The 18014-nt window shown below is 43.2% G+C and overlaps 1 long non-coding RNA gene across 1 annotated transcript in view; it reads right to left on the minus strand.

The window, feature by feature from the left end:
- LOC141049216 (uncharacterized) overlaps positions 1-17698 on the minus strand; it is a 90459-nt gene extending 72761 nt beyond the window's left edge. The window contains exon 1 of the long non-coding RNA XR_012220285.1: positions 17587-17698. This is a non-coding gene — a long non-coding RNA (uncharacterized lncRNA). The remainder of the gene's footprint in view (positions 1-17586) is intronic.
- Positions 17699-18014: the final 316 nt, after the last annotated feature.

Here is an 18014-nt window from a genome sequence, read left to right on the forward strand (position 1 = left end):
AAGTTCGGGGACTCAAAATGGAAAATCTGTAACAGGGGCCTCAGCTAGCATGCAGTATTGGGGCCAGGATGCGGGTGCATCTGCCACCTCTGCATCCTCCATAGCTCCCTCCTGGCCCTCATTATATTCTGCGCTGGTGCCTAATTGCAGGACTCCAGAGATAGAAGTCTTTCCCTCCCCCACAAGCTTCTGACAGCAGGGAATAGATGTGGGAAGCATGGTCGGCTACACAGTGCCCCACGCAGAGATGTGCAGACATTGTGTCTGAGGACAGTGAACGCCATGTACTACCCCCCCCCCACCGATGCATACAATGGGGCGATAACTCACAGGTGAAGCTGCGTCACTCACACACAGGCGAGTGCCCATCACTATCCCAGGATGTCATACCTGCCTACTCCGCTGATGTATGATACTTTCTGGGAATGCATCGGCTCCACCAATAGTGGAGATTAAGGCCGGCAACTCCTCCTGGAAATACTACCAAGTGCACAGACAACAGAGCGCCATTGCAGCCCACCAGTACTATCACATAAAAAAGCTAAATTCCCACGATGAGAAATTGGTGCGTTTTTGATATTGCATTTTTTCATTTCCAAAAAAAACCCCACAGCAGTTTACAGCAAAATGTATGGGACTTCTAGAAATCTCACGCCCACTGTGCTTTTATTATGCTGCAGAATTTGACATGCGGGGTGACTTTGCAATCTGCAATATGTCAATTTCTCTTGTGGTAAATATGCATTTTATTGGCTGACTTTCCCCTAAGACTTGAATGAGACACATGTAACACAGGAAAAAGTAGATTCACACTCACCACATGGAATGATAAAACACAGAGCGCTTTCTCAAGGTACCTTGATTTTTCGCTCCATGACCATGAGTGAAAAGGACGCACCTTGAGAAAGCGCTCTGTGAGTGAAACAGTTGTATCTCGAGAAAAAGGCTCTGTGTGTGAAAAAGAAGTACCTTGATAAAGTGCTCTGTGTGTGAAACAGTTGAACCTTGAAAGAGTGCTACGTGCATGAAACATCCGCGCCTTGGGAAACCACTGTTTGCATGACACAGTCGTATCTTGAGAAAACACCCTGTGTGTGAAATGGCAGTACCTTGATAAAGCAATCGGTGCGTGAAATGGTCGTACCTTGATAAAGCAATCCGTGCGTGAAATGGTCGTACCTTGATAAAGTATTCTATGCGTGAAATGGTCGTACCTTGATAAAGTATTCTATGCGTGAAATGGTCGTACCTTGATAAAGTATTCTATGCGTGAAATGGTCGTACCTTGATAAAGTATTCTATGCGTGAAATGGTCGTACCTTGATAAAGTATTCTATGCGTGAAATGGTCGTACCTTGATAAAGTATTCTATGCGTGAAATGGTCGTACCTTGATAAAGTATTCTATGCGTGAAATGGTCGTACCTTGATAAAGTATTCTATGCGTGAAATGGTCGTATCTTGATAAAGCAATCGGTGCGTGAAATGGTCGTACCTTGATAAAGTATTCTATGCGTGAAATGGTCGTATCTTGATAAAGTATTCTATGCGTGAAATGGTCGTACCTTGATAAAGTATTCTATGCGTGAAATGGTCGTATCTTGATAAAGTATTCTATGTGTGAAATGGTCGTATCTTGATAAAGCAATCGGTGCGTGAAATGGTCGTATCTTGATAAAGTATTCTATGTGTGAAATGGTCATACCTTGATAAAGCAATCGGTGCGTGAAATGGTCGTACCTTGATAAAGTATTCTATGCGTGAAATGGTCGTACCTTGATAAAGCAATCGGTGCGTGAAATGGTCGTACCTTGATAAAGCAATCGGTGCGTGAAATGGTCGTATCTTGATAAAGTATTCTATGCGTGAAATGGTCGTACCTTGATAAAGCAATCGGTGCGTGAAATGGTCGTACCTTGATAAAGCAATCGGTGCGTGAAATGGTCGTATCTTGATAAAGTATTCTATGTGTGAAATGGTCATACCTTGATAAAGCAATCGGTGCGTGAAATGGTCGTACCTTGATAAAGTATTCTATGCGTGAAATGGTCGTACCTTGATAAAGCAATCGGTGCGTGAAATGGTCGTACCTTGATAAAGCAATCGGTGCGTGAAATGGTCGTATCTTGATAAAGTATTCTATGCGTGAAATGGTCGTACCTTGATAAAGCAATCGGTGCGTGAAATGGTCGTACCTTGATAAAGCAATCGGCGCGTGAAATGGTCGTATCTTGATAAAGTATTCTATGCGTGAAATGGTCGTACCTTGATAAAGTATTCTATGCGTGAAATGGTCGTACCTTGATAAAGTATTCTATGCGTGAAATGGTCGTATCTTGATAAAGTATTCTATGCGTGAAATGGTCGTACCTTGATAAAGCAATCGGTGCGTGAAATGGTCGTATCTTGATAAAGTATTCTATGCGTGAAATGGTCGTACCTTGATAAAGTATTCTATGCGTGAAATGGTCGTACCTTGATAAAGTATTCTATGCGTGAAATGGTCGTATCTTGATAAAGTATTCTATGCGTGAAATGGTCGTACCTTGATAAAGCAATCGGTGCGTGAAATGGTCGTATCTTGATAAAGTATTCTATGCGTGAAATGGTCGTACCTTGATAAAGCAATCGGTGCGTGAAATGGTCGTACCTTGATAAAGCAATCGGCGCGTGAAATGGTCGTATCTTGATAAAGTATTCTATGCGTGAAATGGTCGTACCTTGATAAAGTATTCTATGCGTGAAATGGTCGTACCTTGATAAAGTATTCTATGCGTGAAATGGTCGTATCTTGATAAAGTATTCTATGTGTGAAATGGTCGTATCTTGATAAAGCAATCGGTGCGTGAAATGGTCGTATCTTGATAAAGTATTCTATGTGTGAAATGGTCATACCTTGATAAAGCAATCGGTGCGTGAAATGGTCGTACCTTGATAAAGTATTCTATGCGTGAAATGGTCGTACCTTGATAAAGCAATCGGTGCGTGAAATGGTCGTATCTTGATAAAGTATTCTATGCGTGAAATGGTCGTACCTTGATAAAGCAATCGGTGCGTGAAATGGTCGTATCTTGATAAAGTATTCTATGCGTGAAATGGTCGTACCTTGATAAAGCAATCGGTGCGTGAAATGGTCGTACCTTGATAAAGTATTCTATGCGTGAAATGGTCATACCTTGATAAAGCAATCGGTGCGTGAAATGGTCGTACCTTGATAAAGTATTCTATGAGTGAAATGGTCGTACCTTGATAAAGTATTCTATGCGTTAAATGGTCGTATCTTGATAAAGTATTCTATGTGTGAAATGGTCGTATCTTGATAAAGCAATCGGTGCGTGAAATGGTCGTATCTTGATAAAGTATTCTATGCGTGAAATGGTCGTACCTTGATAAAGCAATCGGTGCGTGAAATGGTCGTACCTTGATAAAGTATTCTATGAGTGAAATGGTCGTACCTTGATAAAGCGCTGTGTGTGTGAAATGGGAAATTAGTAGAAAAGGGCAAAATTTACTATTCAGTTGTAATCTATGCAGTTAACTTGTTACTCTAGCCAGAATCATTCATACTTAGTGACTGGGAAGGTCAAAAATGCCAAATTGGTGGGGGTTCAACCACTAAGACTTCCAGAATGTACGTCACCGGTTCACGATTAAGAGGAGTTTGACTGGCGCAGTACTGGAGAATGTGCAATGCATCTCCAGTGTAAACATATAGCACTAACAGAAACAGGTGATGGGTGGGGGTACCAGCAGTCAGACCCCTACAAACCCACCCATCCAGTGACCAAGTGATACATTCTTTAGGCAGAAATATGAGCAAAAATTAAAATCCATTCTGCATGGGCAGTGTTTTCCAGGGACAGGAAGCAGATGGCGGACTATTGGCAGCCATGTAGGATCTCATGGAGATATTTCTCCGTCACTTAGACACTTATCCAGTTTGGAGTCACTTCCAGGTTGGACGGATACAAGATTTTCGTCTTCTAAACAAATTAGTGGAAAAGCAAGGAATGCTGGGAAGTTTAGTTCTAAGTCACTTCTCCCACAACGTGACTTTTCACAGAAATGACCAACAAGTCATAACCAAAAGATACAAGAGTCACACACTGTTGGGGGGGATTTATAATGAGGGGAACTCATTAACTCCGCTTTGCTTGTGGCCGCGCCGCTGTCATTTGTGTGATGCACAATGTTTCATAGATTTGGGGACTATTTAGAAAACCTTAGGAAAGTTACTCCTCTTGTTACGCGCCATCTCCCTATTGGAGCGACTATTGCAACTTTTCTGTGACTTTCTAAGAAGTCGCCATTCATGAATAAATATTTGCATAACTAAAGAATCCCACTTTCCCATCCACTATTTAAGGGTGGCCAGAGCCAAAAGTCGCACATAAATATATAAATATAGCCAGATCTAAGGCAAATCATCCTGCCCGGCATCATTCCCAGATATGGACTCTAAAACTATGATTTTTATTATGGCTATGTCTCCTACAAGGAGCTGTCCTGGGTTTAAACAGTCATTTTGCGATGACAGACTCCCTTTAACTACAGATGTAGCAGAGTTGAGCTTGCAGTGTAGCAGAGCTGAGCTTGCAGTGCAGCAGAGCTGAGCTTGCAGTGCAGCAGAGCTGAGCTTGCAGTGCAGCAGAGCTGAGCCTTGCGGCAACATTTTGTCACAGAAGGGACAAAAACACAAATGACATCATTAAAAAAAATCTAAATGATATCACAGCAAGGAAAGCCATGACTTCTGCAAGAACAATACCTAGAGCACTAGCGCTACCAAGTGGTCGCTCACGTTACTGCAGGCGACACATTTTCCCCTATTTTTCCATATGCAAATTGCCTCTTCAGAAAGAAAGAGGACTTTTACTCTACAGCGCCACCTATTGGTAGTAGCGATCCTACATGTCACTCTCCGCAAGGAGAAACCTTACCTCTTAGACCTATTTTTCCAGACACTGGATGACCTTACGGGAACAGATTCATCAGAAATCCAATAAAAGTTTAACTGTTGAAGGAAATCCCGAAGATAAATGTCACATAATCGACCATCCAGGATTTGTCTTCCGGTTGTATTCACCGTAACACTCCGCGCAGCCTGAAATGATCAGAACTGTCACAGCCTCGGGTGAAGGGGTTAAAGATGTCTGATCACCGCCACAAAATCTTATTAAAATTCCTTGCATGGGGTTCGGAGGATAAGTGTATTTTCTATTTGTCTTAAACAATTACGTTGGCAATTTGATTTCGCCCGCGCCCGGAGCAGCCGAGCGCAGCCTCTGGAAATAATAAGCCAAATGAGAGGGTTATTTTTAATATAACAATGGCGCGCCTGTCTGCAGGAGCCAGGAATTCTGCGTTATCAATCACCTGCGCATATTACTTCTGCAGGGACAGGTCCTGGAGAAGAATGCCGGGGTGCAGAGGGGACCCATAAATCAAACCCCGAAAAAATCATTAATTATACAGACAGGTAGCAAAAGCATTTCCAACGTGTCTCCATCAGTACTGTGGGGTCACAACAAGGATAGAGGCGCCCGATATGTCACCCAGGGACATCCAGTGTGCAGACCCCCCCAACTAAACCGGGGGTTTGTATAGACGCCCGGGTAATAACAAGAGAAAAATCCCGCAGGGCTGCGTGCACACGATCAGTATCTGCAGCAGATCTTCCTGCGCCAAAAACCAGAGTGTTGGCTGTAAAAACACATTGTGAAACACACACGTTTTTGCGTTTTTCGTGCATTATATTTATGTGCTTTTTTGCCATTTATTTGAATTGGCTGAAAACGCTGCGAGAATTGACTCTGCAGGGAAAAAAAAAAAAAAGTAAAACATAAGAAGCGCGTGCACGGGATTTCAGAAATCTCACTCACTTTGCTGGTACTGGAAAGTGCAGCATTTTTTACCCTGTGTGTGAACAAGTCCTTATTTGTACAGAGGGGTTTTATTTTGAGGAGCTTATTATGGTGGACACTTCGCTGCATCTCATCTGACGCTGCGGAGTCCGGGCTGTCAGGTCTGACAATCCCACAGTCGTGTCCTGGACTTTCCCAGGCCCTGACATCCCTTATCTTGGTGACTACACAGCTGCATTGGCGCGGTGCCCCCCAGACCCCTCCTGCCGTCTCCCACCTGCAGCTGCACCGAGAGGTAAAGCCCCTGGTGAAGGAGATGATGGTCGCCGTTCCCTGATAGCGCTGCGGAGAAACAACAAGCCTTTGTTCATGAGGGGCCATCCTAAAAATATTAATGAGAAAATGGGTTATCCCCGCAGTTATAAGAAACGTGTGCTGCAAATTACAACCTGTGCTGGTCGCTGCAAATCAGGATAATGGGAGGACGCAAAAGGAATTGTACTTGTTACAAAGGGCACTTAAAGGGGATGTCCAGGATCTTAAAACATGGTGCCTTCCTCCAGAAACCGCGCCACCTCTGTCCACAGGTTGTGTCTGGTATTGTAGGCAGCTCCGCTCGCATGTTACAGTTTCAGACACAACCTGAGCGCAGCTGCCAGCGAGGAAACCGAGAGGTAACAGCGCAAAACGTCACACGTGATGATTAAAATCCGTTTTCTCACCATCTGACCTTGCAGCGCTGCCCCCCTTTTTTGGATTTGTATACAAGAGGTTTTGGTGTTACCCTTGAGGGTTTTGCAACCAATTTTCGCATGGAAAGTGCTGCTTTTATTTTTATATCTTTTAGCTCTGTCCATGGTCGACGCTCTTTCATGGCACATACGAGGATGACAGATCTCCCTCTCAGTTCTCTAAGAAAGCAATTGTAACATCATCTGATCTTCACAGTACCATCAAAGGAATAAAAGAATCCACAGTATCCATAAACAGAGAGATGGTGAGGGAACACTGAGATAATTTACATCTCCTGGTCCAGATGAATTACATCCTAGGGTACTGAAAGAATTAGAGAAAACAGCAGAACCACTAGCCAGAATCTTTGAAAAATCCTGGAAAACAGAAGAAGTCCCAGAAGATTGGAGAAGGGCAAATGTTGTCCCTATATTCAAAAAAGGAAAGAAGATGGAGCCAGGAAATTACAAGCCAGTGAGCCTTACTTCTATACCAGGAAAGATCTGTGAACAAATTATTAAACAGCATGCATGTAAGTAATTGGATAAGAATACAGTAATTAACCAGAGTCAGCATGGGTTTGTAGCAAACAAGTCATGTCAGACTAATCTAATTTCCTTCTATGATGGAATCACTGACTTGGTGGATCAGGAAAATGTGGTACATATAGTATATCTCAACTTAAGCATTTGATAAAGTATCTCATACTATCCTTATTGAAAAAAATTACCAAGTATGGGATTGACAAGGCTATGGTTAGGTGGATTCATAAATGGCTCAGTGATCGTACTCAAAGAGTGGTAATAAATGGTTGCACATCAAATTGCAAAAGTGTTTCCAGTGGGGTACCACAAGGCTCTGTTCTGACCCCAGTGTTGTTCTACATTTTTTCATAAATGATCTAGATAAGGGAACTGAAGGTAAACTAATTAAATTTGCAGGTGATGCAAAGCTAGGAGGGATAGCTAACACTAGAGAAGACAGAGTAAGGATACAGAAGGGTCTAGATAAGCTAGAGCAATGGGCAGTGACTAATAGAATGTTATTTAACAGGGATAAATGCAAGATTCTACATCTGTGCAAGAAAACCAAACTTTCCATCTACAGAATGGGAGGAATAGAACTAAGCAACAGCACGTGTGAAAAAGACATGGGTATACTAATAGATCACAGACTGCACATGAGTCATCAGTGTGATGCAGCAGCAAAAAAGACAATCACAGTTCTAGGATGTATAAGAGAAGCATAGAGTCTAGATCAAGTGAAGTAATTATCCCCCTCTGCTCCTCCTTAGTCAGGCCTCATCTGGAATACTGTGTCCAGTTCTGGGCACCACATTATAGAAAAGACATTGAAAAACAGGAGCAAGTTCAGAGAAGAGCGACCATGATGGTGAGCGGACTGCAAAGTATGTCCTATGAGGAAAGGTTAAAGGATCTGGGAATGTTTAGCTGCAAAAAAGAAGACTGAGAGGAGATTTAATAGCTGTCTACAAATTTATAATGGGCTGTCACAGTGTAGAGGGATCATCATTATTCTTATTTGTATATGGAAACACGAGAAGCAATGGAATGAAACTGAAAGGGAGAAGATACAGATTAGACATTGGAAAAAACTTTTTGACAGATAGAGTGATCAATGAGGGTAACAGGCGGCCACGAGTGATGGCAAGTTCTCCTTCAATGGAAGTCTTCAGAGGCTGGACAGACATCTGTCTAAGATGGTTTAGTGACTCCTGCATTGAGCAGGGGGTTGGACACGATGACCCTGGAGGTCCCGTCCAACTCTAACATTCTAAGATTCTGTGATTTCCCATTTATGAATGTTGATAGATCTTCATCCCTTCACTAGAAGCGCAGACTGGGCAGAGCCGAACAGAGGTGAGCAAAAAGCTTCCAAAACTGACCATGAACAACAAGTCACCTGAGAGAGTGAGGTCTGAGCTCCCTGACACACAGCCGCTGTATAGACTCCCTCACCTCACAGGACCGCTGTACAGACCCCTTCACCTCACAGGACCGCTGTACAGACCCCCTCACCTCACAAGACCGCTGTACAGACCCCCTCACCTCACCGGACCGCTGTACAGACCCCCTCACCTCACAGTGCCGCTGTACAGACCCCCTCACCTCACAGGGCCACTGTACAGACCCCCTCACCTCACCAGACCGCTGTACAGACCCCCTCACCTCACAGTGCCGCTGTACAGACCCCCTCACCTCACAGGGCCTCTGTACAGACCCCCTCACCTCACAGGGCCACTGTACAGACCCCCTCACCTCACCGGACCGCTGTACAGACCCCCTCACCTCACCGGACCGCTGTACAGACCCCCTCACCTCACAGGGCCTCTGTACAGACCCCCTCACCTCACAGGGCCACTGTACAGACCCCCTCACCTCACAGTGCCGCTGTACAGACCCCCTCACCTCACAGTGCCGCTGTACAGACCCCCTCACCTCACAGTGCCGCTGTACAGACCCCCTCACCTCACAGGGCCACTGTACAGACCCCCTCACCTCACAAGACCGCTGTACAGACCCCCTCACCTCACAGTGCCGCTGTACAGACCCCCTCACCTCACAGTGCCGCTGTACAGACCCCCCTCACCTCACAGGGCCTCTGTACAGACCCCCTCACCTCACAGGGCCGCTGTACAGACCCCCCCTCACCTCACAGGGCCTCTGTACAGACCCCCCTCACCTCACAGGGCCTCTGTACAGACCCCCCTCACCTCACAGGACCGCTGTACAGACCCCTCACCTCACAGGGCCTCTGTACAGACCCCTCACCTCACAGGGCCTCTGTACAGACCCCTCACCTCCTGAGGCTCAGCTGCAGTAAAGTAGTACAATGTCGCCCCCTAGTGTTCATGTAGTAAAGTTAGAGGTTGAAGAATGATTCTGGTCCATCAAATTGTGTTATTTATGTTCAACCTTTCTCCAAAGTTTATACTGTAACAATAAATACCATCAGGAAGGAAACACAAAGCATCACGATCCGGCCCACGAACCACACAAAGTTAAAAATGTTTTCAAATAGTAATTTTTTTTGCAGATTTGTGCCAAAATCAAAGACAGTAAAATTCGGAGACTCAATGATGAAGATGCATGAGAAATGCACTTATTGCCATGAGCTCGTGGCAGCATGATCTGACATCCTTGTGGTCGATCATGCACTAGGACCATCATCGGGGCATTACTGCCCTTACTGGCGTATGGGGCCCGGTGAGCAGAGGGGGCCCAGACCGCACCCATAGAATCATAGAATCATAGAATCGTAGAGTTGGAAGGGACCTCCTGGGCCATCTGGTCCAACCCCCTGCTCAAAGCAGGATTCGCTAAATCATCCCAGTCAGATGTCTGTCCAGCCTCTGTTTGAAGACTTCCATTGAAGGAGAACTCACCACTTCTCGTGGCAGCCTGTTCCACTCATTGATCACTCTAACTGTCAAAAAGTTTTTTCTAATATCTAATCTGTGTCTCCTCCCATTCAGTTTCATCCCATTGCTTCTAGTCTTTCCTTGTGCAAATGAGAATAAAGTTGATCCTTCTACAATGTGACAGCCCTTTAGATATTTGTAGACAGCTATTAAGTCTCCTCTCAGTCTTCTCTTTTGCAAACTAAACATTCCCAAATCCTGCAACCTTTCCTCATAAGACAGGGTTTGCAGACCGGTCACCATTCTGGTCGCTCTTTTCTGAACTTGCTCCAGTATAGTATCCATGTATAGGATCCAGCCACCCAGCAACTGGAAGCACGTTCAGTTAAAATCTATTACCTGTTCCCGCATGGCAATAGTTAACAGTAACCAGCCAATCACAGGACGGCATATGACGTCACTGCCATGCGCCTCAAAAAGCATGAGGGAGAGACATGCCGCTAGATCGTGGCCAGGTAAGGAGACATTTTTTTTTACTGTCCTTTGTACCGAAAGCCGCAGGATGGAGACACGTGGGGGGCACGATGGAGACACGTGGGGGGCACGATGGAGACACGTGGGGGGCACGATGGAGACACGTGGGGGGCACGATGGAGACACGTGGGGGGCACGATGGAGACACGTGGGGGGCACGATGGAGACACGTGGGGGGCACGATGGAGACACGTGGGCCAGGATGGAGACACAAGGGGCCTGGATGTGGGACATTACAAATATATGGGGAAAATTAAGGGGCATTATCACTGCTGTGATGTGTGATATTTTCTGAGAATTCTGATTTCAGTGGGAGGTCATTATGTCACTTTTTTTCTTCATCTGGTGTAGTGTAAAAGTGGGGGAAAAATTGGGGAATGTGCTCTGGATTTTCTGTAGAGACAAGTCCTGGCTGGAAGAAGAGATGGTGGTCTGTATTGGATGAAGAAGAAAGTATCACTCATATTATACCAGTCTCTCACAGTCACTACTTGGTTTTAGGGATGGCAATTGTGCTTGCCACCAAGAAAATACTGCCAGGAAGTGTTACTTTCTATTTGATGGTCAGTGGAGGGACATAGCATTCCCAGGTGTGCATAAGTGTTATCTGTGGGTGATATGTTGTGTGCACGCCTGGACATCTTTTATGGATTAAGATATATGCGGTTGCTTTATCGATAATATTAAAAGTTATGTTTTATATAGTAACAATTCTACATTATTTTACATTATTAGTATTGTCTTTATTTTGGTAATAGGTGGTCTGGTTATGGTGTGGCTGTATTTGTCCCCTGTATGTGGCATTATTCGGTCACTATGTGTTGTTCATATGTGATCTGGTCACGGTGTGGTGGTATTTGTGCATAGTATGTGGTATTATTCGGTCACTATGTGATGGTAATTTATGGTCTGATCATGATGTGGCAGCATTTGTCCCTTGTATATGGTATTTTTGGACACTTTAAGGGAATGTCTTGCATACCTTTTTTAAAGAAAAATAGCTAAAAATATACCTAAAAAGAGTAATGAATATTTTAAGAAATGTTTAGCAGGTTAGAGTAGAGTAGGGCCTGGCCAAAAGAGTTTACCGTGTCGTGGTGGCTATGTATGTGATCTGGTGATGGGAACTGTTAATGTGTGAATGGTGAGGACGGAGTGCAGAAGTAGAGTTTTTCCAGTAGTGGGAGAAGGGAATGTGGAAGGTTCGAGGGGTGGAGGCGGGGCTGGGGTGGCGCTTGGGCGGAGTCTCAAGTGGGGCCAAATATTTTGCCAGTATCGGGCCCTGAAATTCCTGGTGGCAGCACTGCTCAGCACAATCTGTGCACATGTGATGTACTGACAGATGGAAATGATCCACGATGTAACTGCGCACTCTGCTGGACAAGACCAGAACTGCATGATGCAAACTTAAACAGCTGTTACTATTATTATTTATTTATATAGCACCATTGATTCCATGGTGCTGTACATAGGGGGTTACATACAAATGTTCACACCTTTGATATAGGAAAAAAATATCTTTACATGTTAGTGGTTACCTTTAGTTAAATGGGTTGTCTAGTATTGAGCAACCTCTTATTAATGGGCATGGGGGAAGTGAATAAAAAATATATGCTCACTTCCAAGACTGGGCGCACTCCACCATATTCAGCACTTCGACCCTCGCTGATCTGCTGGGATCCTGCCAATACAGAATCACTTAGCAAAAAAGGCACACATCCTTTAAAAATCTATCGGCCCGTCAATCATAGCTATCCCGCCATAACTATTCTCCGCTGTAGTTTTACTATGCCAAGATTGTGAACTTAAAAATAAAGTTTTTTCAATGCAAAAGTACAGAAATAAACAAGTTCCAATTAATGTTCTAAAAAAATGTAAAATGTTTTATAACAGAGAAACCCTAAATACCACATGCGCAGAACTCCACAGTGTGCAGTTCCTCTGTTGTTCCCCCTGGAAATGGGTGAATAATCCTACATTTGGATGTAACAATTGCCGTGGGACTGCAGTCCGACATTTCCACGCACCCATAGACTAGAATGGGCGACTCTAGTCTGATTTACGTGTCAATCCGCAACGGGGTGACAACTTTTTGTCATGCCGAATCATTATGAGAAAAAAATAGCTGATCAGCACGGCCCCATAGTATAACACTGGTCCGAGTGTGATCAGATAAAAAGTCAGATAGCACTGAAGCGATTAATACAAGGATTCACTTTATAGAACACACGGAGTCAATTAATGGATTAAGTGAATGGAACACCTGGAATAATCTATCCCAAAGAATACAAAGGAAATTCCCCGATTCTCAGGAACCGTTCACATTCCAAACATGAATCTTGGGTAAGAAGCTACAAAAGCAACTGATGTATAAATAGGCAGCAATACGAGAAAAATCCAGCGTCGTTAATGACTACGACGAAACTAAGAACTCGCTCTGATTTGTGCAAAGAACAAGCTGTACTGCCAAGATGCCTCGTCATTAAGTCAGAATGTGCAGACGCAGAGAAGTCACGTACTGAACCCTCAGCCTCATCCCAGCAGGAAGATCTCTGCAGGGTGATCTACAGTCCCCCCATGTCCCTACAGCAAAGTAAACTGTTATCATAAAGCTAAGTATACAACAATCCTGAATAGAGCACCCAAATAATGAAAAAAATCATATAAATCAACATCTGCTCTCATACGTACAAAAATATAACTGCTATAATACTGCCCCCTATGTACAAGAATATAACTACTATAATACTGCCTCCTATGTACAAGAATATAACTACTATAATATTGCTCCTATGTACAAGAATATAACTACTATAATACTGCCCCTATGTACAAGAATATAGCTACTATAATACTGCCCCTATGTACAAGAATATAACTACTATAGTACTGCCCCCTATGTACAAAAATATAACTACTATAAGGCTGTGTGCACACGCTGCGGATTTTGCTGCGGTGTACAGTACCATGACTCCTTATGGGAATCAAAAACCGCAGTGCAGATGGTGCGGAATTTTCCGCGCGGATTATCTGCGGTTTTCAATCCTCAGAAAGAATTGACATGTCAATTCTTTCTGCGGATTCCCCTCCGGTTTGCCATCTCCTCCATTGAGTAGATGAAAAACCGTAGGGCAAAACCGCAGAGCAATCCGCAGGTAAAACCGCAGGTATTTTGACCTGCGGTTTCACCTGCGGATTTTACAAAATCCTCGCGGATGAATCCGCACCTAATCCGCAGCGTGTGCACACAGCCTAATACTGCCCCCTATGTACAAGAATATAACTACTATAATACTGCTCCCTATGTTCAAGAATATAACTACTATAATACTGCCCCTATGTACAAGAATATAACTACTATAATACTGCTCCCTATGTACAAGAATATAACTACTATAATTCTGCTGCCTATGTACAAGAATATAACTACAATAATACTGCTCCCTATGTACAAGAATATAACTACAATAATACTGCTCCCTATGTACAAGAATATAACTACAATAATACTGCTCCCTATGTACAAGAATATAACTACTATAATACTGCTCCTATGTACAAGAATATACCTACTATAATACTGCTCCTATGTACAAGAATATAACTACTATAATACTGCTCCCTATAATCAAGAATATAACTACTATAATACTGCCCCTATGTACAAGAATATAACTACTATAATACTGCCCCCTATGTACAAGAATATAACTACAATAGTACTGCCCCTATGTACAAAAATATAACTACTATAATACTGCCCCCTATGTACAAGAATATAACTACTATACTACTGCCCCCTATGTACAAGAATATCACTACTATAATACTGCCCCCTATGTACAAGAATCTAACTACTATAATACTGCCCCCTATGTACAAGAATCTAACTACTATAATACTGCTCCTATGTACAAGAATATAACTACTATAATACTGCCCCTATGTACAAGAATATAACTACTATAATACTGCTCCTATGTACAAGAATATAACTACTGTAATACTGCCCCCTATGTACATGAATATAACTACTATAATACTGCCCCTATGTACAAGAATATAGCTACTATAATACTGCCCCCTATGTACAAGAATATAACTACTATAGTACTGCCCCCTATGTACAAAAATATAACTACTATAAGGCTGTGTGCACACGCTGCGGATTTTGCTGCAGTTCCGCAGCGGTTTTGGCCGCTGCGGACCCGCAGCAGTTTTTGCTGCGGTGTACAGTACCATGACTCCTTATGGGAATCAAAAACCGCAGTGCAGATGGTGAGGAATTTTCAGCGCGGATCATCTGCGGTTTTCAATCCGCAGAAAGAATTGATTGTCAATTCTTTCTGCGGATTACCCTGCGGTTTGCCATCTCCTCCATTGAGGAGATGAAAAACCTCAGGGCAAAACCGCAGAGCAATCCGCAGGTAAAACCGCAGGTATTTTGACCTGCGGTTTCACCTGCGGATTTTACAAAATCCGCGCGGATGAATCCGCACCTAATCCGCAGCGTGTGCACACACAGCCTAATACTGCCCCCTATGTACAAGAATATAACTACTATAATACTGTCCCCTATGTACAAGAATATAACTACTATAATACTGCCCCCTATGTACAAGAATATAAGTACTATAATACTGCTCCCTATGTTCAAGAATATAACTACCATAATACTGCTCCTATGTACAAGAATATAACTACTATAATACTGCTCCCTATGTTCAAGAATATAACTACTATAATACTGCTCCCTATGTTCAAGAATATAACTACTATAATACTGCTACCTATGTACAAGAATATAACTACTATAATACTGCCCCTATGTACAAGAATATAACTACTATAATACTGCCCCCTATGTACAAGAATATAACTACTATAATACTGCCCCCTATGTACAAGAATATAACTACTATAATACTGCCCCCTATGTACAAGAATATAACTACTATAATTCTGCCCCCTATGTACAAGAATATAACTACTATAATACTGCCCCCTATGTACAAAAATATAACTACTATAATACTGCCCCCTATGTACAAGAATATAACTACTATAATACTGCCCCCTATGTACAAGAATATAGCTACTATAGTACTGCCCCCTATGTACAAGAATATAACTACTATAATACTGCCCCCTATGTACAAGAATATAACTACTATAATACTGCCCCCTATCTACAAGAATATAACTACTATAATACTGCCCCCTATCTACAAGAATATAACTACTATAATACTGCTCCTATGTACAAGAATCTAACTACTATAATACTGCTCCTATGTACAAGAATATAACTACTATAATACTGCCCCTATGTACAAGAATATAACTACTATAATACTGCTCCTATGTACAAGAATATAACTACCATAATACTGCTCCCTATGTTCAAGAATATAACTACCATAATACTGCTCCTATGTACAAGAATATAACTACTATAATACTGCCCCCTATGTACAAGAATATAACTACTATAGTACTGCCCCCTATGTACAAGAATATAACTACTATAATACTGCCCCCTATGTACAAGAATATAACTACTATAATACTGCTCCTATGTACAAGAATATAACTACTATAATGCTGCTCCCTATGTTCAAGAATATAACTACCATAATACTGCTCCTATGTACAAGAATATAACTACTATAATACTGCCCCCTATGTACAAGAATATAACTACTATAATACTGCTCCTATGTACAAGAATATAACTACTATAATACTGCTCCTATGTACAAGAATATAACTACTATAATACTGCTCCTATGTACAAGAATATAACTACTATAATACTGCTCCTGTGTACAAGAATATAACTACTATAATACTGCTCCTATGTACAAGAATATAACTACTATAATACTGCCCCCTATGTACAAGAATATAACTACTATAATACTGCTCCTATGTACAAGAATATAACTACTATAATACTGCTCCTATGTACAAGAATATAACTACTATAATACTGCTCCTATGTACAAGAATATAACTACTATAATACTGCTCCTATGTACAAGAATATAACTACTATAATACTGCCCCTATATACAAGAATATAACTACTATAATACTGCTCCCTATGTACAAGAATATAACTACTAAAATACTGCCCACTATGTACAAGAATATAACTACTATAATACTGCTCCCTATGTACAAGAATATAACTACTATAATACTGCCCACTATGTACAAGAATATAACTACTATAATACTGCTCCTAGCTGAGAGGACCTGTCTCAGCAATTCTCCTCATGTCTCGAGCAAGCCCAGGGAAGGGCCACCCTGGGCGGGGAAGCTCCCCAAGCAAGGCCCAGGCTTTTTCTAATGGGAATACATATCCCAGAGTCGCCATTATGCAATGTAAAACAACAAGCCAAAGCTCCACAGCTTCCATGAAGGAAGAAAGCAGAGTGAGTGTGAGTAAAGTTATGGAAGATACACCAGCTACATTAGCAACAAGGAAACCTGAGGTGAAAGAGTCAGTTAGTAAAGAAATGCAGCAAAGCCGAAGGTCCAGTAATTCCCCAAAGGAATTTTCTGGCAGTAAACAGCCCCTGCCTGGTGCACAGAAGGTGAAGGAGCCGCCATTACCGACCTCAGGTGTGCAGCTCACTCCTCCACACAGGCAGAGCCGGACATCTCTGGAGAGGCAGACATGGCAGGAAAACCTGCAGCAGCAAGACATGGTGACCGGTATGGCACGCTCAGGACGCACAAGGTCGCTGGTGGGTGGCAGCAGTAAGGGTGTGTACACACGCTGCGGATTCTGCTGCGGCAGAAATGTTAGAGGGAAACGGTGCGTGCACCAGAGCTGCAGCTGGCGGAGGAGATACCGGCCCTGGCGGGCAGAAGGGGCTATCGCCCTGGGGCCTCGTCACATGAAGGGGCCCACCAAGAGTGACTGTCACTTTTTAGATGATGCAGAACACCGCACAAGAGGAGAGCAGGAAAATGCCGGCTCCCCTGCCTGACGGAGATTCTGCACAGTGGCCAGTTGCAGAGTTTCCCCCTGGCTCCTGCAGTGTACGGTGTCGGCTCTACTGACCTGAGCAGCTTCTTCTGGGTTGCAATTTGGTGCACGCTGGGTCCTAGTGTCCAGTGTCCACCCTGGATTTCTCCCAGACACTTCCTGGTCCTGCCTCACTGCCTGCAGCACAGTTACCTGGTGAGTGGGGATAAAATGTAAATGTAGATTGATTAAATGTAGGCATGTCATGGTCACTGGGGGGTGAATGTGAGAGGACGGGGGTATTGTGGGGGAGGGGGACAAGGCACTGGGGAGTTAGGGTGTGTGCAGACGCTGCGGATTAATCCGCATGGATTTTGCAAAAACCGCAGATAAACCCTGCGGATTATCTGCGGTTTTGCCTGCGGTTTGGTCCTGCGGATTCACCATCTCCACAATGGTGGAGATAGGAACCCGCTGCGGATTCCGCAGAAAGAATTGACATGTCACTTCTTTCTGCGGTTTCA

Source organism: Dendrobates tinctorius, unplaced genomic scaffold (assembly GCF_039654945.1).
Source record: "Dendrobates tinctorius isolate UK_male_01 unplaced genomic scaffold, ASM3965494v1 ptg000143l, whole genome shotgun sequence".
NCBI classification, from domain to species: domain Eukaryota; kingdom Metazoa; phylum Chordata; class Amphibia; order Anura; family Dendrobatidae; genus Dendrobates; species Dendrobates tinctorius.